Genomic DNA, 21647 nt, shown 5'->3' with positions numbered 1-21647 from the left:
AGGATAGCCGATATATGCACAATGCAATTTAATGATAGCAAGAGAGATGCACACAAAATAGCTGAAATCAACACTTATTTTACTCTACATTCACAAAATTTTTATCGTCTATATTGACAATATAAGGCTGTTTTTGGGACTAACACTAGGACGAATGACCACTTCTGTGAATTGACCGAGTGGACATCTCGAAATCTCGAAATGGTCAAATATCAATTGATTATATCAGTCTGTCACTAGTTAGGCAGCGAACTACCAAGGCGTCAGTTGCACATGCATGCAAAGCTGCATACATTTGAGGAATTCCGACATGTCTTTGATAGAACTCCTAGATGTTCATTTTAGCTCACACTGTTTCACTGACATTTTTATCTAAATGTCTCTGAAATATGTTCTGCCCTTCATAATTGAAAGCTTACAGTGAACTGTGAAAGTATTCTGATGGAAAACATTACACTGTTTTAAAGTTTACATAAGTGTGTGCATGGACTTTGGTGAAATAGTGTGGAACTCTGCGATTGTGAATAGGGCTATAGATTTAACGCATTAAAGATGCTTTAAGCGATTTTTTTCATGGAAAGGTATGCAACATTTTTTACTACTCCCTGAAATGAATGAAATAAGTGTCCTGAGATATCTCACCATCTCTGTGACAGCTCAAGACTCTGTAAACAGCAAACAAAAATGTGTCCGTGGGCCACGGACAATGACACTTTCGACCTGACAATCATTTTGCGCATTCTCATAGTATTGTAGTTGCAGCGAATTATTGAGTCTTAATGCCATTTTAATGCCATGTTGCTCATAACAGTTGTCAGTTGAGGGCGCTATTTTGCTGCTGCTGTTTTTGACAACCGTTTCTGCTTGTGTCGGTCTCGATAAAGCTCATTGGGTATCTTTGGAGTGGGGTTTTTGGGAAAAAAAGGGGGCGTGGCTAATCCAACAGCTCAGTTTGGGGAAATTCTAGAATGGCTAAAATCGCTTTCTGCACCTTTAATTCAGTGCAATTAATTAAATAAAAGTAACGTGTTAAAAAAATGTATGCAATTAATCAAGTCCCTGGACCGTAATAAAGAATATTCATCCCATCAGAGCATTTCAGGCTTGTAGGACCACCTTTTTTCTCCAGGGGGCAGTAAGCGAAACTTCAGCTGTAAAAGCAACGCGCAGTTTATACAGACAACAAACCACACTTAACGACAGCAGACGGCACAACATGAGGACGCATTCTTGCGTTCAAAAACACAGCTTGAAGGAGCACAAATCTGAACCTAGGGATCTCATGATGTATTTTTCAAACTATGTTTAACTTAACGGCCTAAAAAACGGGACATTTATGACACGATGCAACCAAAGTGAGATGCCCCAAAAGTATCCATCTGACGCAGGTGTACATTGACGCTCCCTTAGAAAAGCCCTTATAATAAGTCTATGGACTGATTGACAAATTCAATTGCAAAACGGACTGCTGTGAACTGTAGGCCAATGACTGGCTTATGTTCAATAATATGGAAATAAACAATATATTGGATTATAAAGCCACTTTTTGATCATCTTATCAATGCTTAACTCTTCTGCCACAATAATGTAATGAATTTTCATTATCTTAATGATTACTTTTTATAATACATATATTTTATTTGTAATTATTTAAATATAACTATAATATAATTATTGTTATTTGAGGGGCTTTCTCAAATATTTATATATGCGATTAATTGCGATTAATTCGATTAAAAAATGTAATCGGTTGACAGCCCTAATTGTGAATATTATGTTGTTTATTATTATGAATTTGTTATGTATTTATAGTTAACTATTATATTATGATATTATTATTACCTTTTCCTAGGATTGAAATCATGGTTGTCATTCCTGATTGTGTGAATGTAGCCATAAAGGCTAAGGAAAAGGGTACACAATGCAATATTACAAAATTAAGCGATGTTATATAATTATAGAAAAATAAACTAGTTTCCCCTCTTAATTAAGTTTATTTTTACTCAATTTGTCAATATATTTTTTTTTTAATTTGTTCAAAATTTTGTAAGAAGTGAATGTATCTTGTTTGAAAAACACAAAAATTAGAGTAAAAAATGTAATATTATTTTATATATATATATATATATATACAATTGTGCTCAAAACTGGAGAATTGGTAATATATGTACCATTTTTAAAGAAAACATGAGTGAGCAGGCAAAACACATTTCTTTTATTTCTTATGGGATTCATATTCAACTGTAGGTTATAACAGAATGGCACAAACATAAAACAAAACATGACAACAAAGAAAAAAATGAAATGACCCCTGTTCAAAAGTCTGCATACCCTTAGTTCTTAATGCTGTGTATTGCCCCCTTTAGCATCAATGACAGCGTGCAGTCTTTTGTAATAGTTGTCTATGAGGCCCCAAATTCTTGCAGGTGGTATAGCTGCCCATTCATCTTGGCAAAATGCCTCCAGGTCATGCAAAGTCTTTGGTCGTCTTGCATGAACCGCACGTTTGAGATCTCCCCAGAGTGGATCATGATATTAAGGTCAGGAGACTGTGATGGCCACTCCAGAACCTTCACCTTTTTCTGCTGTAACCACTGGAGGGACAACTTGTCCTTGTGCTTAGGGTCATTGTCCTGCTGGAAAGTCCAAGAGCGTCCCATGCGCAGCTTTCATGCAGAAGAATGCAAATTGTCTGCCAGTATTTTCTGATAACATGCTGCATTCATCTTGCCATCAGTTTTCACAAGATTCCCCGTACCTTTAGAGCTCACACACCCCCAAAACATCAGTGAGCCACCACCATGCTTCACAGTGGGGATGGTATTCTTTTCACTATAGGCCTTGTTGACCCCTCTCCAAACATAGCGCTTATGGTTGTGACCATAAAGTTTTGTCACTCCAAATTACAGAGCGCCAGAAGCTGTGAGGCGTGTCAAGGTGTTGTGGGGCATAATGTAACCGGGCTTTTTTGTGGCATTGTTGCAGTAATGGCTTCTTTCTTGCAACTTGACCATGCAGCTCATTTTTGTTCAAGTATCGTCGTATTCTGCTCCTTGAAACAGCCACACCATCTTTTTCCAGAGCAGCCTGTATTTCTCCTGAGGTTACCTGTGGGTTTTTCTTTGTATCCTGAACAATTCTTCGGACAGTTGTGGCTGAAATCTTTCTTGGTCTACCTGACCTTGGCTTGGTATCAAGAGATCTGCGAATTTTCCACTTATTAATATGTGATTGAACAGTACTGATTGGCATTTTCAAGGCTTTGGATATCTTTTTATATCCTTTTCCATTTTTATAAAGTTCCATTACCTTGTTACGCAGGTCTTTTGACAGTTCTTTTCTGCTCCCCATGGCTCAGTATCTAGCCTGCTCAGTGCATCCACATGAGAGTTAACAAACTTATTTACTATTTATACACAGACACTAATTGCAATTTAAAAAGCCACAGATGTGGGAAATTAACCTTTAATTGCCATTTAAACCTGTGTATGTCACCTTGTGTGTCTGTAACAAGGCCAAACATTCAAGGGTATGTAAACTTTTGATCAGGTGATTTCTGTTATCATTATGATTTAAAAAGGAGCCAAACAACTATGTGATAATAAATGGCTTCATATGATCACTATCCTTAAATAAAATTCAGTTTTTTTTTTGCATGATCAGTCATATTTTCAAAATTAATGCCAAAATTTCACAATTTCTGCCAGGGTATGCAAACGTTTGAGCACAACTGTATATATATATATATATATATATATATATATATATATATATATATATATATATATATTTTTTTTTTTTTTTTTTTTGCAGTATATGCATGCATTTGACCTATGATCATTTTGCGTGACAAAATGCTGTTTCTTTTTTAATTAAAAACTATCAATACTATTTTCTGTCAGCCTTTGGGTGCACCAGTCATCAATCGGGATGAACCAGTGGCATCCTAACCCTTATGTGGCCTCGCCCCTGATGTATGATATTTTCTTTGGTGTCAAAAGCATACTTGGCATAAAGAGTGCATTGCCCTCTGCATGGCCTGTTTTAAACAACCTTTAGTACACTATTATACAATCTAAAGATTTACTGTCTGCTCAGAACTGTGTTTGCTCGGTATGAATATATGGACATTCTTTCTTTCAGGACGCAAACTTTTCTACGTATTGTCTCGTCTTCATTATTCATCCCTTATCTTTATGAAGGTGTGGAGCATCCGCCTGGGTGGAGTCCCTACATCATTGTACACAAGCAAGTCCAAACAATTAGTCTTATGTTTCCTGAGGGTGAAGCTCTGTTTGCCGAGATGTTCAAGTCAATGGAAGCAGTGCTGGTGATTCGTAATGGTAACATGGAGGCTGTAAGTTCACAAGTGATTCATGACCACTGCAACAGAAAAATAGGCTCACTAATAGGCAGGCCCAGACAAAATCTGATGAAATCTGTTAAATATATTTAAATATGGTTAAATGTGTTAAACGAGTTCTACACTCTTTTTGGTAGCTGAAAGAATTACCAAAATATGAAATTAAATTATACATTTTGTCACAACTTAATTGCATTGTATGCGATCAATTTAAATTTGTAAAGTAGAAGTTGATTTAATCCGTTTAGGTCTACATTAAAAACAAATTTCGCTGTGCTTGACCAAATGGAAATCCAGATCCAGACGGGATGTGCAAAACTACCAATTTTCATAATCGACTAGTCGGTTGGTGGTTTGAAGGACTAGTCAATTAATAGTGTTAAAAATAATAATGTATTTTTGTAGGGGGGGCCTGGGTAACTCAGCGAGTATTGACGCTGACTACCACCCCTGGAGTCATGAGTTCGAATCCAAGGTGTGCTGAGTGACTCCAGCCAGGTCTCGTAAGCAACCAAATTGGCCCGGTTGCTAGGTAGGGTAGAGTCACATGGGGTAACCTCCTTGTGGTCACGATTAGTGGTTCTCGCTCTCAATGGGGCACGTGGTGAGTTGTGCATGGATCGCGGAGAGTAGCATGAGCCTCCACATGCTGTGAGTCTCCGCGGTGTCATGCACAACGAGCCACGTGATAAGATGTGCGGATTGACGGTCTCAGAAGTGGAGGCAACTGAGATTCGTCCTCCGCCACCTGGATTGAGGTGAGTAACAGCGCCACCACAAGGACCTACTAAGTAGTGGGAATTGGGCATTCCAAATTGGGGAGAAAAAAAGAAGATATTTTTGTCTTTCCTACTCCGATTGTGTTAAATTAAAAACTAAAAAAAATTATGTTTAAAAAAAAAGAAGGTTAATTTATGTATAATATAGGATCCGTTATGATCACATGACCCTGATCAGATGTGTTTCAGAAGGATATATAAACGCTAAGCGCAGTATTTCAACATGGTAACTAATGGTAATGCAAAAAAATAAATATAATAAATAATGATAACATATTATTGCACAAAACTATCATAGTAAAAAAAGTAAAAAATAAGAAAGGCTTCAAAACAGAGTGGCACAAACCGCTTATGCGCATCTTGAACGCAGAATGACATGCTTCAATGTAAACAGAGAGCTTGGGAGGCGATCCTCACTGCACATTTAAAAGAACAGAACTGCAAGATAATGTGGGTACATATCTAGTTCATGACATCAAGCAGTTTATTTATTTATTTAAGCAGTTTCAGAGAGAATCAGCAAAAGACTTTCTCTCCAAAGCACCTCAAATACAGGAATATTACTCACAGCAGAGGATTTAACATCTGACAGTGATGGTCTTGTAATGTGTTGTTAATGCGGCACATTGATGGATGTAATAGCAGCAGTGCATAAATGGACTAAACTTAAATTATTAAAGAGACGAAAGTTCTTGCAGATGGTTTTACTGTGCTGACTATTAATCACTTTTAAGCACAGCAAGCTATAATCACATAAAAACGCTCTCCAAGAAGTTGCATCTCTCAATTAATATGAGAATTGTGTCTCCCATTAAAACCACCACCATTAAAATATTCATGTTAGTAGTCAACCCCATTAATAATCAACTAGTCAGTTGTTGGACCACAAGTTGATTAGTTGACCACCATGGCATATCCCTAATCCATACCTACACACACACGTCTGAGTTTAGCACTACTTTTTTAATCTAACATAATCTGTCCATGTAGTGTATTTAACCCTATAAAGCTGTGTATATCAAATATGATACACAATGTTTGACGGTTTCTGTTTCACTCTCTGTTCAAGCTGACGAGCCAAACAATCTAAGGTTTGTAAGTTTCACATGTTTATGGCACCATCTAGTGGTTATTTGTGAAAAAAAGAGTGGTTTCAATGTTTATATCGATCTATTTAAAATGAAGGCGGACTTGCGCGAAAACTGACTCTTATGTTGGGAAAAATTACAGCTTATTTTAATAAAGTAAAAGTGATGGTAATGATTACACTGTTACTGATATTTTAAAATGAAGATTTGCTGAATATAAGCAACTTGTGCTTGGTTAAAATTTTGTATATTATTTTATTGAAAAATCCCCTTTGAAATCCATGTTTCAAATATGATACAAAAGACTTTTGAGGAATATCTCTCAATCACCATTACATTACATTCATGCCCACCACAAAAAACATCACAGAGCTTTGGAAATCCTGACAAATACTTTTTTATAAGATATATTTAAAGTGTGAACTAATATTTCTGTGTATTTTCAAATATGCATTCTGCTCTGTCATTATAAATATCTCATTATTTTACATTACAAGCTATTATGATGTCATCTTACCATAAGTTCCTGAGACCCAGCGATAAAAGTTTTACAATTTCCACTTTTTAAATGTTAATATAGTGTTTTGTGCATGACATACATATGATAAAATTTGTTTATTGAAAAAATAATATTTTATTCATATTGTATTTAATTTGCTGAATTGAACTGTTATACATTTCAATCCATATTTATAGAGCAAGGAGAGGAAGTTGTCATGGTCAAACTCTCTAACATGTGGTATCTCTGAAAAGCCCAGAGAGTCCTCTGAAAATACCAGATTTACCACTGTAGCATGTATATATATATTTAAATCACGATTTCTTTTTATAGTTTTTCTAATGGTACTAAAAACAGTTTAATTTTCTGACAATTCTTTCATATGTCAGGCTTTACAGGGTTAAATTAGTGCTCTATTAAAATATGGTCATTTCTTGTTGTATGTACAGTATCTATAGCTGAATGCATCTCATAAAACCTGTGACGAAAGTCTGTCTGACCGACTGACAATATCCATCTAGCTAGCTGTCTTTTTGTCTAACTGTAATGTCTATGTAACCATCAAACCTTTAAAAACTAGTTTAAACTTTCTGACAAGGCTTTGCCAAGCTAACATCAAAGTTTGTCTTGACAAACTTTACTTATCGAGTATATCATTTTCACATTGTGGTAATTTAAATATCATAATGTCCATATAGAGTCTTCATCATTGGAACACAAGGTCTGATAAATAGCATGATGGTGCATCTTTGCAGGCGACCAAAGTTTGAATCATGCTCAATATTTTCTTTGCATCTAGTTGGCATGACTAAATAAAGTTTGTACAACAAGACTGGAACAAATCAGTTCAAACAACGTAATATTGTTGTTGAAATAGCTTCATTTAATTGTGTGAAAAAGTTCATTGCACGTTTTTATTTTTTGAGTGTATGTGGACAACGTTCCAATTCTGCGGAAGGCTGTGGAGTTTTCTGAGTCTGTGCGTACAGATTACACGTGGACACGCTAAAAGGACATACCCCACCACACCTGTCTGTTGTGTTTGGTTGGTTAGCTATATAAGACTAAGATATATCTGCATGCATCGAGTGTACGTGTGTATAGCATTCACATATTTCTCATTCACCCTCTCAAAAGATCACATTCCTTTCCTTTCGAGGACTCTCCGCTAGGCTCTCTTTGTTGTTTTTGCAGTTAAACATCCTCTTTTTTTTCCTAATTGAAAAGTCTTTTATTTTTCTTAGCTATCACCAGCTTGTGTTTTCTCCAGAGTCGGAGAGGATGTGGGGAAACTCTTCCCCAGAGCAGAAAACAGCAGATGGATAACATCTGAGGACAGATCCAGACGGGAAACACTGGAAGTGTTTTGCCAGACTGACTGTATGGTGGTCTTACTGGTTCATGTGGGACTTGCTTAGTGTGTGCATAGTTTATGGACTGTTTTAGGTATATACATTTTGTAATTAGTTTGTAATCAAACCTGAAAAGAACATGTCACAAGGTCATATTTCAAGAACAGGTCATATTTCACCCTAAAGTCTAAATTACTAGGCAGTGGTAGCTCAGCGGTTAAGGCTCTGGGTTACTGATCAGAAGGTCAGGGGTTCAAGCCCCAGCACCGCCAAGATGCCACTGTTGGACCCTTGAGCAAGGCCCATGACCCTATCTGCTCCAGGGGTGCTGTATCATGGCTGACCCTGCACTCTGACCCCAGCCTGGCTGGGATATGTGAAAAAGAAGAGTTTCACTGTATATGTGCAAATGTATAATGTGTGATAAATAAAGAAAAATTATTATGTTATAACAATAAGAAATTATATTTAGCTTAAAATAACATTTCCATTGTGACATTGTTTCCACCAAATTCTCAATACTGTAATGAAAATAATAACAATAATAACAATGAATTTATATAAAATACAAATAATTACAATTATATGTCAAACTGTACACTATTTATAACATCATGTTAGTATTTGCTGGTTGTATGTTTTGTGTAACAATGTACTGTTCAAATCAATGTATTACACTTTTAACACAATACAGTAAAAAAATAAAGGGAAATAAAGATAATGATAATTTCATTTGTTTTTTATTACTATTTAAAATATTTTTTGATTATTTTCTAAAGATTTTTTTAAGTAAAAAAAAAAGTAAAGTATATGGCAATTGGGGGATATTTTTAATTGTTATGAAAATAATTTCACAATGCAAAAATCTTAATTTTCAAAAAATAAATAAATAAATAAATAGACTTCATTTTCTTAATGTTAAATATAATTTATTTAGATTTTTTTGGTGACATTTGGAGATTTTTTTCATGAGATTCACTAGATACAAGGTAGCAATGCCCACATTATTTTTCAAGCACATTTATCCAACACAAGTCCATATATAGCCAAAATCCTAATATCCAAAGAGGAAATCTTATCATCTTTAATTAATTTGACTTTTAATGTAATAATAATAATAATAATAATAATAATAATAATATATATATTGTTTTTTTTTTCTTTTTTTTTTAATAAGTCTTATCATGCTGTTGGAAAACATGTTGTAATATCTGTTGCATTCAAGTATCTTTATCTCATCCACTGTGTTTTTTCTGTGTTTTCTTTACAAGAACAAATATAGATCTGGCAAACTTAGAACTTCCAACAGATAATAATAAATAGATTATTATTTGGGTGAATTTCAAGAGAACATCCCAAAAGAAAAAATGTATTATATTGTGCTTTAAAAAAATTAAGCCTATTTTTAGGACATTATTTATTAATGTTTTTTGTATTATGACATGTAATGTCACATTCCATTATTCTCAACAATGATTCTCATTAGATTATCATTACTGTAATAATGTAATTTATATTGTATTACAGTACAAAACACTGTAATGCACCAAAATTAGAATATTAAATCAATATTACCATGATGGTTAAGTGTTTTGCAGTTTGAATCTTGAATAATTTGCTTAAATGCTTTAAACAAAGATTTTGTAAGAACTGTAAGATTAAAGACTGATGTCTTTGAAGTTCATCCTGGATTAACTGCAGAAGTTCACATAGATGCATTGTCCTTTGTTAGTTGTCTGATGAAGGGTTTTGTTGGCAATTAATTGATAGTCTGTGTATTCTATTTCAAGAGTGTAGTCCATCATTAGACAAAGGTGATACAGGCAGAGATCAATGAGGTGCATCGCAGTTCAACCAGCAGGTCATTTCTGTGAGGTCCATCCTATGTCCAAGGTTCAGGCAGTGGCATATTAAGTATCCCATGTCTTATGGTTGGAGTTGGAATCAGTTCACCCCCTGAAGTCCATCGTAATAGACTGAAGTGATGTCTGACTGGCACCGGCTGCATTTAGTCGTCATCCTAAAAATAGGCTTTATTTTTCTTAATGCAAAATAAAAATGTCTTGCTTCCTACATTTGGGATGAATTATGACCTGGATATGTTCTCGACAGGCTTCATTCTCAGCTGTGTTTACTGAAATCCACTGTAATCCGAGTTTTTAAAAATGCATTTAGATATATCTACTATACACTACTATACTATACGCTACACTAATACAGACTGTTACAGCATGTATATCCACTAATGATTATTTGCTCTTGTGTTATGTAATACTCTGAGTCATCGTTTAATTGCAGCACTAATAATCAAACAGCGATTTGAGTTTTCAGAGATAGACGTTTGATTAATTGCCCTGTTGAGGTGAATCACTACCATCCATGGTGATTCTGCTGATGAATTAACTTTAATTACACAGGCCGTTATGAAAGAAATAGAAAATTAACTTTGAGACATACTGAGACTTTATACTCATTGTTGAGTCTGACATCAACTGATGTATGTATGATGAATGATGGATGGTGATTATATTATGATGTCATAAACAGAAGTGATGATTTGGTCATCTGTGTACATGAAGTTTTACCTGCTCATTTATATTTAAACACACATGTGATCTGACAAATAATCAGTATAATTGAAAAGGGCCTCTTGTAATTGTGTGTATGACAAAAAGACAAGTACGTTTTAGTTATTAAACTAGACCTTCACATTTTGTAGAAAAGTGAGCGATGCTACTAATTACACTAATTACATAGAAGCGTTTCAAGACTAAAACACACATTGTAAACAATCAGAGATGCCGCATGGTGCGATGAAAATAGAGTGATTGCATTTAATGTGTTTTTCCTACATGTTTTGTAAAAGCTTACAGAAACTTCTGTGGAAGAAAGCCAAATGTTTTTCTTGGAAGTGACTATGTGCCTGTTTCCTTTCATCTGTCACAACATCAGTTAACTCATTATCAGTTCGCTACAGTGGGCAAAGACAGATTGTTTCAAGACAGCTTGTTATAGCAAGAAAGCAGGTGTTAACCACCAACAGATTCAGAGAATTACGTGTCTTTGAAATCTGATAAAATGGTTCTTTAGAAGACTCTGATATTATGAGATTGCTAGCAGTGTGAGAAGAAGAAATAGTCCAGAATAAACAGAACATTTCAAATCCCTTACTGTTGCTCAACCATATACACATGTGCAACAGTGGGTGAAAGTCTTGGGTTTTTGCATATCCCAGCTAAGCTGGGGTCATAGCACAGGGTCAGCCATGATATGGCACCCCTGGAACAGATGGGTTCAAGGACATTGCTCAACAGTGGCATCTTGGCAGTGCTGGGGCTTGAAAACCCAACCTTCTGGTCAGTAACCCAGAGCCTTAACCACTGAGCCACCACTGCCCCAATACCACAGCAGGTATGGATGCCAGGTCTTGTAGTCTGTTCTGCCAGCCTAAGGCTTATGCTCTATATAAGAGATATTAGTGTGTATTGCATATGTTGCAAAAAGCTTAAAGAGTCTTTAAGTTTTGCTGCCAACTTTACATAGTACTGGAAACTGAAAAATGTTGATTACCACAGAAATTCTTTCGACCGGTTCCTTGTTTATATATATAAAAGAGCAAAGATCTGTGTTCCAGTGAGGCACTTACAATGGAAGTGAATGGCGTCAATCCGTAAATGTTAAAATACTCACCATTTCAAAATTATAGCCACAAGACCTAAACAATATGTGTGTTAACGTGATTTTGGTGTGATAAAATTGCTTACTAACCACATCTGTGTAAAGTTATAGCCAATTGCACAACTTTGTCATGATGATGTAATGCTGGTAAAACCTGTATTCTGGTAAACGCCGTAACGGTGTTAAATCCACAATTTTGTTGCACTGGTACAAGTCATACCTGATACCTAAACTTAAAAACTAATATAGCAGGGGCCCTGGGTAGCTCAGTGGAAAAGACACTGGCTACCACCCCTGGAGTTTGCAAGTTTGAATCCCAGGGTGTTCTGAGTGACTGCAGCCAGGTCTCCTAAGCAACCAAATTGGCCTGGTTGCTAGGGAGGGTAGAGTCACACAGGGTAACCTCCTCATGATTGCTATAATGTGGTTCTTGCTCTTGGTGGGGAACGTGGTGAGTCGTGCATAGATGGTGTGTGCCTCCACATGTGCTATGTCTCCAAGGTAACACACTCAACAAGCCACATGATAAGATGCATAGGTTGGCAGTCTCAGCTGAGATTTGTCCTCTGCCACCTGGATTGAGGTGAGTCACTACACCACCATAAGGACTTAGAGCAAATTGGGAATTGGACATTCCAATACTAATATAGTACCATCAGAATAAGAACTCCATAATGCATCTAACCTTAAATGCAAAATACTTTAAAGCAATAGTCTGTTAAGCTCAATCAACAGCATTTGTGGCATACCAGAAACATTTATTTCACCTCATCCCTCCTTTTCTTTAAAAAAGCAAAAATCTGGGTTACAGTAAGACACTTACAATGGAAGTCAATGGGGTCAATCCGTAAATTTTAAAATACTCAATGTTTCAAAAGTATAGACACAAGACATGAACAATATGTGTTAACATGATTTTCGTGTGATAAAATCACTTACTAACCTTTTCTGTGTAAAGTTATAGAAAATGTTACTACTTCGATGCCATGACAATGTAATGTCCACAAAAAATGACTGTAAAAATGATGATTTAAACAACTTTACAGCTCAAATAATACATGAGTTTTAGCAGAAAAATAATCGAAGTGCTTTTTATTTAAAATTATAAGCTTCACATTTCTGCCATTGACTTCCATTGTAAGTGCTTCACTGTAACATCGATTTTTGCTTTTTTTTTTTTTTACAGAAAAGGATGGACAAGTGGAAATAATTTTTTGTGGAAATCAACATTATGCCACAAATACTGTCAATTGAGCTTAACTTGTTTGAACATGGAATATTCCTTTAACAGTAATTGTATGCTAGTTATTTTTGCATTAAAATGAGTATGATGATAATGAGCTAGGGTTAGGGTTAGGCACGCACAGAGACCAAGAGTAAATGGAGCCGAATATGCATATACCACATAAAGATGGTTTAAGTGGAGTTTCTTGCTTATTTTTTATCTGTCAAATGACGAACAGCGTTTGAAATGATTCATGAACCAGGGGTGGATCTACCGGGGTGGCCACCCTAAGAAAAAGCATTGCCACCCCATCTGCCACCCCAACATAACTATCCAAATGTATTAAATATAAATGTAAGTATATTATAGTTGATGCTGACATTGTGTAGGGGTTTATTCATGTCAAACTGCCTAAACTCTCACCGAATGCACAAATGACTACAGACCCATAGTGTGATTGATTACAGCAGCAACCAATCACAGCATCGACCAATTGCCTTCATACTATTGCAGCGCGTGTACAGTGTTTGGGCTCTCGTGGGTTGATGAGCTTAGTTCCTCAACAATGACCACATTGACAAATACGTGGAAACAAAAGAGGTAAAAGATAAATTTCTCAGTTGTTTCCAAGTATTCACTGAATGATTATCAGATACATTGCTGTCAGTTATTGGTTGAGACGGGTGAGACGTGTTCTCACCACTTTTTAAAATAGCTGTCGTCAGGTATGTGTATTATCTAGATGAAACATCTCCAGTTCTTGAGTAGGAGTTTCTATTTCATCTGTGTGTGTTTCGACCGGCGATCCGGAGTTATTTTGAATGTTATGATAAGTGTTCGTTGCGGCTGTTATCAGTGTCGTTTAGTGTCGGCAGTTTTTCCGCAGCTCGCGCTCTTTTCCGTGTCCCCCATTGTGATGGCCTTCTCGACCATATTTTTTGTGTGTATGTAGTGTGTGTGTGTTGTCTTTTTCTCTTTCTCGCCCTCTTTTCTCCTCAATTTGCATGCCCAATTCTCAATGCGCTCTAAGTCCTCATGGTGGTGTAGTGACTTGCCTCAATCCGGGTGGCGGAGGACGAATCTCAGATGCCTCTGCATCTGAAACCGTCAATCCGCACATCTTATCACGTGGCTTGTTGAGCACATAGGGAGACGTAGCATGTGTGGAGGCTTCATGCTATTCTCCGTGGCATCCACGCACAACTCACCACGTGCCCCACCGAAAGCGAGAACCACATTATAGCGACCACGAGGAGGTTAACCCAACGTGACTCTACCCACTATAGCAACCGTGATAATTGGTTACTTAGGAAGTCTGGGGTCACTCAGCACGCCCTGTATCCGAACTTGCGACTCCAGGTGTGGTAGTCAGCGTCTTTACTTGCTGAGCCACCCAGGCCCCACCTCTCCCTCTCTTTTAATCGCTCTCAGGTGTGCGGTAACCAGGTGAGCTGATTGTTGATTGGGCGCACCGATGCGCAGTGTGTTTCCTCCCTATATAAACTGAGTGTTTCATGGCTGGGTTATGCTATGGGAAAGGGTTGTTCATGAGCTGTGTCATCTCGTTCACTGGCGTTCAGGCGCATATTGACATTTTTCCGGGTTCCTACTGCTGGAGAGTAGAGGCTGTCTGAATTTCGGGGTTTGTTTTTTTCATATACAGAACTGTCAATAAATGTGCCTGTGATTCCGCTACTCTCATCTCCCTGGATCTGTTGTTGCATTTTTAAAGTGTAACACCCATCCACTGACATACAGATGCAATCTTGTTTTATTAGAATAAAAAGTTATATTTGGGCCAAATCTAAAACCTCTAAAAACTAAAGGCAAAAAGTTACCACTAGATCAATCAGTCATGTTCTTAATCAAAGTGCTGATCTATGTATTCATCTACTGAGTAACAAAATCCCTAGACTGATAGTGGCAGATGTAGAAATGAAATTACCATGTTATGTGAAATATTTGGGTGCTTGAATCAGTCATTAAGAATAACCATTGATTGAAACAGGTAATTTAAAAGGATATTTTACTGTGCATAGCATAATTAATATTCATGAGTTTTGCAGCACTGCCCCCCCACAGTACAATGTTCTGTATAGTTTATTTGAATTTAGACCTAACTTTGTGTTAATCTTCGCTTTCAAATGGCTTATTCCAGCTGTTACAAAGGCGATAGGCCTACAGAACTTTATTAGCAGAATAACATGGGATATGCATGCATTTTCCATCCATGGGTACACTTCAAAATAAAAAAATGTGGCCTGCATAAGGTGGTGACGTTTTGTCCAGATTGCCGGTTCTATATGTGAAGCTTAGGAACAGTTAGAATTTGTTGATGTGTTTAATAGACAATGTCTTGGTGCTCTGGAGATACAATTTGTTACTTTTTTTTTTTTAATGTTGGCAAATCAGTAGCAAAATGGTTACTATGTGGTTCCTGTGGAAATGCATTTGTATTGCAAATTAATGGACATTTGTAATTTGATAGTGACTCCAATTAATGAACTAGTACTTGTTGCGATGAAGCTTGGTAACTTCATCCATAAGAATTACGCATGGGCGCTTGCTTCGGTGTTGCCACCCCTCCTTATCTGCATGCCACTCCCTTGCCACCCCATAAAAACATTTCTAGATCCGCCCCTGTCATGAACGCTTTTAAATGTAGGTAAATGGCTGTTTTTGACCGCAATGGTCAGAAAAGGCATATGCGAACGAAAAACACACATCTTCAATAAAAAATGGGAGGTAGTTTATGTGCGCATCATATAAAATATATTGTAAACAACACTATTATTTTCAAGATGAATAACATAAACAAGCAATAATGCATTATATAATTTTTAACAGATAGTTAAAATTGAAACTACATTAAAATAGTTTTGAATGTAGGGGGGTCTGGTTAGCTCAGCGAGTATTGACGCTGACTACCACCCCTGGAGTCGTGAGTTTGAATCCAGGGTGTGCTGAGTGACTCCAGCCAGGTCTCCTAAGCAACCCAATTGGCCCAGTTGCTAGGGAGGGTAGAGTCACACTCCTCGTGGTCGCGATTAGTGGTTCTCACTCTCAATGAGGCGCGTGGTAGGTTGTGCGTGAATTGCGGAAAGTAGCATGAGCCTCCACATGCTGTGAGTCTCCGCGGTGTCATGCACAACGAGTCACGTGATAAGATGCACGGATTGACGGTCTCAGAAGCGGAGGCAACTGAGACTTGTCCTCCACCACCCAGATTGAGGTGAGTAACCGCGCCACCACGAGGACCTACTAAGTAGTGGGAATTGGGCATTCCAAACTGGGAGAAAAGGGGCAAAAAAAATATATATATAAAAAAATAAAAATAATAATTTGAATCGTTTTGTCATGAAAATTCGAATAATATATTTTCATACTTGGATGTTCATGAATGTCTAATCTGTTAAGAATTAAATTGACCTAATGTTTGCATATGGCTAATGAAAGTATAAAGTTGTTTTTTTATATTACATTTATATTTTGTGTTCATCAGATGCTCATAAAGGTGATCAGTCAGGACTGATGTTTAGTTTTGCCTGTAATGTTAACTGAAAAAGTTTATCAGAAGGTGTATAATATCCTAAACATTTTGTTTCTGAATTCTGAAGTAATTCTTAAGCCTGCTTGTGCATTTGTATGTTGTGTTGTGAGACATTAAAAAGGCTTTCAAAAAAACTTTGCTTGTGCCCCTTAATTTTTCACTGAACCCCTAAAAATGTTCAATTAGGGGCAAAAGAGGTCCTAAACAAAAATGTTAGTGTACTGTAGAGCCCTGGCGCCATTCAATTCTACTGTAACTGCCTTAAGTGACAGTAATCACGATATATATATATATACAGTATATATACAGTATAAACAAAGACGAGTCAAAAAAATTTTTTTTTATTTTTTTATTTTTTATTTTTTTTTGTGGTTATCAATATTATGCCACAAATGCTTTTGATTGAGCTTGTGTTGAACCTGGAACATTCCCTTAAATAAACACTTATTTTATACAAAACATGAACTCAAAACCCGCAAAATAATTGAAAACAGAAAATGCATTTAATCCATTGACAAGGCTTTTGGTAGCTTTTAAAAAAAACAACAAGAGGGAAACTTCCACTTCTGTTAGTCGGCCAACACAATGCCTATTACAACCTATCACTAATTACAAATCAATGGTTAGTCATTTTCTAGTAATCAATTCTTACTCATTTACTGTCCAATCACTCACATGTAATTAAATGGAAGGGTTGCACAAGATAGTGAATGAAAAGCAGTCAACAAGTGTCCAGCATACATGAGAACTTCAATACTGTTTAAAAAGCATCCCAGGATGCACCTCATGAAGTTGCTTGAGACAATAAACAGTGTGCAGAGCTGGAATCTAGACTTGAATCTCAAAATATTAGATTTGTTTAGCATTTTTTAGTCACTACTTAATTCCCATACTTTAATTTGTCTTATTCATAATTTTAATGCCTTAACTAGTTTTCTAAAATGTGAAAAGTAGTAATAATACAGAATGAGCAGGTGTGTCCATACTTTTGACTTGCAGTATATGTCAAATTGTCTGACTGCTCCATAAAACACCATCAGCTATGCATTATACTGTTCCAGAACTCTGTCTCAAGCAATAGATAACACGGTGAAAGGTGAAGTTACGTAATTCACAACAAATTCTGATAACGCGTGGCACCTACTTTACAGTCTTCATTGAAAAATCAGGCACGTAAGCTGTGTGGGGAAGGCCTTGCACAGGTTGTGTCCATCACAGGGTCAGGTAGGTGGCAGAAGGGGACGGGAACGCACTCCAAAGATCAGGCCAGGATTAGCACTAATGCGGCCTGCTTTATCTAGTGTCACGTGGGCTAACACCTGGGATTGGCTCGCGGGGTGTGGGAGCAGCCGGCCCGGCTAATCTTGCTGCCGCCTCATGCAATGGATTTACGCACGTCACTCACACACACACACACACACACACACACACACACACACACACACACACACACACACACTAGCCCAGTAAACAGCACACATTCTTGCCCTTTACATAGAGTAGATATAGAGTGCCCCAAAAAGTATTTTGACACTATGAATGTCTTTGCATTATATAACAAAATATCAAAGCAAGTGGCATTTATTTTTAAGAAAGATAGCTCAAGCACACTTTTCAAGCAAAACACTTCACAAAAATACGTTTGGTAGTTTTTAGATTATAAAACAATAGATGCACTGTTCATAAGTTAGTGGAACATGTTCATATTTAATGTTCTGAACTCCACCTCTGGTTCCTCTGCTGCTATAGGACACCTGTGTGAACTTGAGGCGAACTGACTTCATACATTCGCTAAAAATCACCAGTTCATAAAAAGTAATTGAGAAAAAGGCTCAGAATGTAAAGTTAGTTTAAGTTGACATTAGTACATTTTTAAGTGTGACTTAAGAGACCAAAAGTGTCAAAATTATTTTTTGGGCCGTTTGTATGCGAGGGAATTATGATTTGTTGAAATTACCTGCCCTTATAGCAATGTTTATTTCCAGGTGCATTTATGATATACAATCTAAACATACATGAATGTATAAGCTTCATTTAGCCCATGTCCACACCTATCCGTTTAATTTTCTCTTTGTTTTCCAAAGTATGTGTTTATGGAGAACGTTTTCCCAGTTTTTAAATGTTCATGCAGCTCGTGTGTATTAGATTAATAATGTGTAGTTAATTGTTATAGTCAGTTTGTTGCTTTATTCCTTTGTGTTGTTGGTAATTGTCCATTGTTATGTAATTTTATTTCTGGGAATAGTAGACCATGCTGTAAAGTTTGATTTATGTGTGTTATACCCATACTTGTACGTACATGGGCTATGCTGTCTAACACAGTAAATATACATTTTGTTAAAACTACAGTAAGTTATGACATAAATTGGGTTTCTTAGACCAGGGGTTTTTAAACTTTTTGATGCCAAGGACCCCCAAATATGATGACTGCCTTGCGAGGGACCCCCTTCTAAAATATAATATATTGCTATATATTTTTATGCCTAAAGACCAACTAAAACTGTGAGAAATATTTTTTGATGTTATAAAGACAGTTTTAACAATTGCCTTTTATATTGTTATTGTACTAAAGCAAACATAAATTATTAAATGTAAAATTTTATCTGGAAGATATTTATCCTACTTCATATTACATTGACAGCATAATACAAATTCACTCCAATATTTAAGTTATGTTAAATGTATAAACTTGATGAGAAAGATTTTGATTAAACTGAAATGGCAATTATGTCCTTTTTTCTTTCTCGGAAATTGTCCACAGAATCCCTAGCGCCCCCTCATGGCCTGCAGATCCAAATTTGACTAGGATCTGTCCTATTGCAGACGGCTTTGGCTCAACTAAACTCAGATTCATAGTGTGAAAATTTCATTAAAGGGGTTATGACATGAGGAACCTAATTGTCCTTGATCTTTGGACATATAAGAGGTCATTGTACTATAAAAACATACTGTAAGTTTCAGAACTCAAAACTTCCTCTTCACTGCAAAAAGAGCATTTGTTGAAACCAGGCTGTCAAAACGACTCGTTCTCTACTTCTTCCATATTTTGATGTCATACTTTGCATCTGACCGCCTCCACAACAACAAATTAATGCCTACTTTACCTTTAATCACTTCCGTAGCCCCGCCCAGTAGCGGTGAGTAGTGAGATGGCAAGAAGAGAGAGCCAATCAAAACAGTCAAGTCTTAAAGGAGAAGCAGCAGCAAAACCAAGCATTTCTTACAAGGGGTCAAAATGAGGATGGAAAATGCTATACTTAAAAAAAAAAAAACATTTTTTTATTATATATAATAATATTATAAGTGAACATTAAGGAACATAAATAAATAAATAAATAAAAGGCATGTCATGACCCCTTTAACTACAAAATCTGCACTAAAACCAAATCAAACCACTGTACTTTGAAGCCATTTTTCTCAGTTTTAAGGCTGAAACATAAACGCAGGCACTTTTAGTACGTAAATGCAGATGCTTTTAGCTATGCAAACTCGATTTTGTGCATAGTTGTGTTCCACAATGTGTCAGCAATTCAAAACACAACGCAAGTTCACGTTGCAATCTCAACATTGCCACAGGGGGTGCTATAGCGCGATTAGTGTGAACCGTCTGCTTCTATGGTGATCCAACTACTGGCATGGCGGTTTGAAGGAGAGAATATTGCTGAGAAAAGTATCGTAAAGTCAGTATTTAAAAAAAAAAATTCCCACTGCTTAACAGGTCCTCGTGGTGGTGCGGTTACTCACCTCAATCCGGGTGGCGGAGGACAAGTCTCAGTTGCCTCCACTTCTGAGACCGTAAATCCGCGCATCTTATCACGTGACTCGTTGTGCATGACTCACAGCATGTGGAGGCTCATTCTACACTCCGCGATCGACGCACAACTTACCACGCGCCCCATTGAGAGCAAGAACCACTAATCTCAACCACGAGGAGGTTACCCCATGTGACTCTACCCTCCCTAGCAACTGGGCCAATTTGGTTGCTTAGGAGACCTGGCTTGAGTCACTCAGCACACCCTGGATTTGAACTCGTGACTCCAGGGGTGGTAGTCAGCGTCAATACTCACTGAGCTACCAAGGCCAAAAAGGAGTGATATGTAAATGTACTTTGACTTGTATTCAAACAAAAACAGTATTAAGGTACTTCATGTTTTACCTAATTGACTGCATTGCTTTTTTTCTGAAGTTTTTCTAAAATTGATGGCTGCAACACATTCCAAAATAGTTGAGACAGGGCAATTTAGGATTGATAACAATCTGACGAGTTGAAATAACAAGGTGATGTGAAACAGATGAAGCAATCATGTTAAAGTATATTAGGAGCCTCCAAAAAAAAAAAGCCCAGTGCTTAAAGAGCAAAAATGGGTCAAGGCTCACCAATTTGCCAACAGGTGCGTCAGTAAATAATCCAGCGCTTTGAGAACAATGTTCCCCAAAGGCAAATTGGAAGGATTTGGGGCATTTTACCCTCTACAATGCACAATATAGTTAAAGATTCAAGAAATTCAGTCAAATCTTGGTGCGTAAAGGGCAAAGCCGAAAACCACTTCTGAATGTGCGTGATCTCTGACCCTTCAGACATCACTGTCTTAAAAGCTGTCATGCACCTGTAATGGATCATGACATGGGCTCAGGAATGCTATCAATCAACACCATTCACCGCTGCATCCACAGATGTAAATTAAGACTTTACTATGCAAAGCAGAAGCCATACATCAACACTGTCCAGAAGCGTTGCTGAATTCTCTGGGCTCGTTCACATCTTAGATGGAAAGTAGAACTGTGAAATCGTGTTTTGTAGTCCGAAGAGTCCACATTTCAAATAGTTTTTGGAAAAAAACAGCTGTTGTGTTCTCCAGGACAAAGAGGAAAGGGACCATCCAAGCTTTTATCAGTGTCTGGTTAGTCCATGTCATGGGTTACTTGCACAACTGTAAGGGCAGTATTAACGCAGAAAGACATGAATACATTTTGGAGAAACGTACTGTATGCTGCCATCCAGATGCCATCTTTCCAGGAAAGTCTCGTAATTTTCCAGCAAGACAACGGCAAACCACATATTGCCCGTAAGCAGAAAGTGTAGGTACTAGAATGGCCTGCCTGCAGTTCTGAC

General features: G+C 37.0%; 1 protein-coding gene across 2 annotated transcripts in view; it reads right to left on the bottom strand.

The window, feature by feature from the left end:
- LOC127442535 (neurturin) overlaps positions 1-21647 on the bottom strand; it is a 47431-nt gene that overhangs the window by 11893 nt on the left and 13891 nt on the right. The gene's annotated exons all lie outside the window — the stretch shown is intronic.

This window comes from Myxocyprinus asiaticus, chromosome 6, assembly GCF_019703515.2.
Source record: "Myxocyprinus asiaticus isolate MX2 ecotype Aquarium Trade chromosome 6, UBuf_Myxa_2, whole genome shotgun sequence".
Taxonomy (NCBI): Eukaryota; Metazoa; Chordata; class Actinopteri; order Cypriniformes; family Catostomidae; genus Myxocyprinus; species Myxocyprinus asiaticus.
This window is presented reverse-complemented; position numbering and strand designations above follow the sequence as displayed.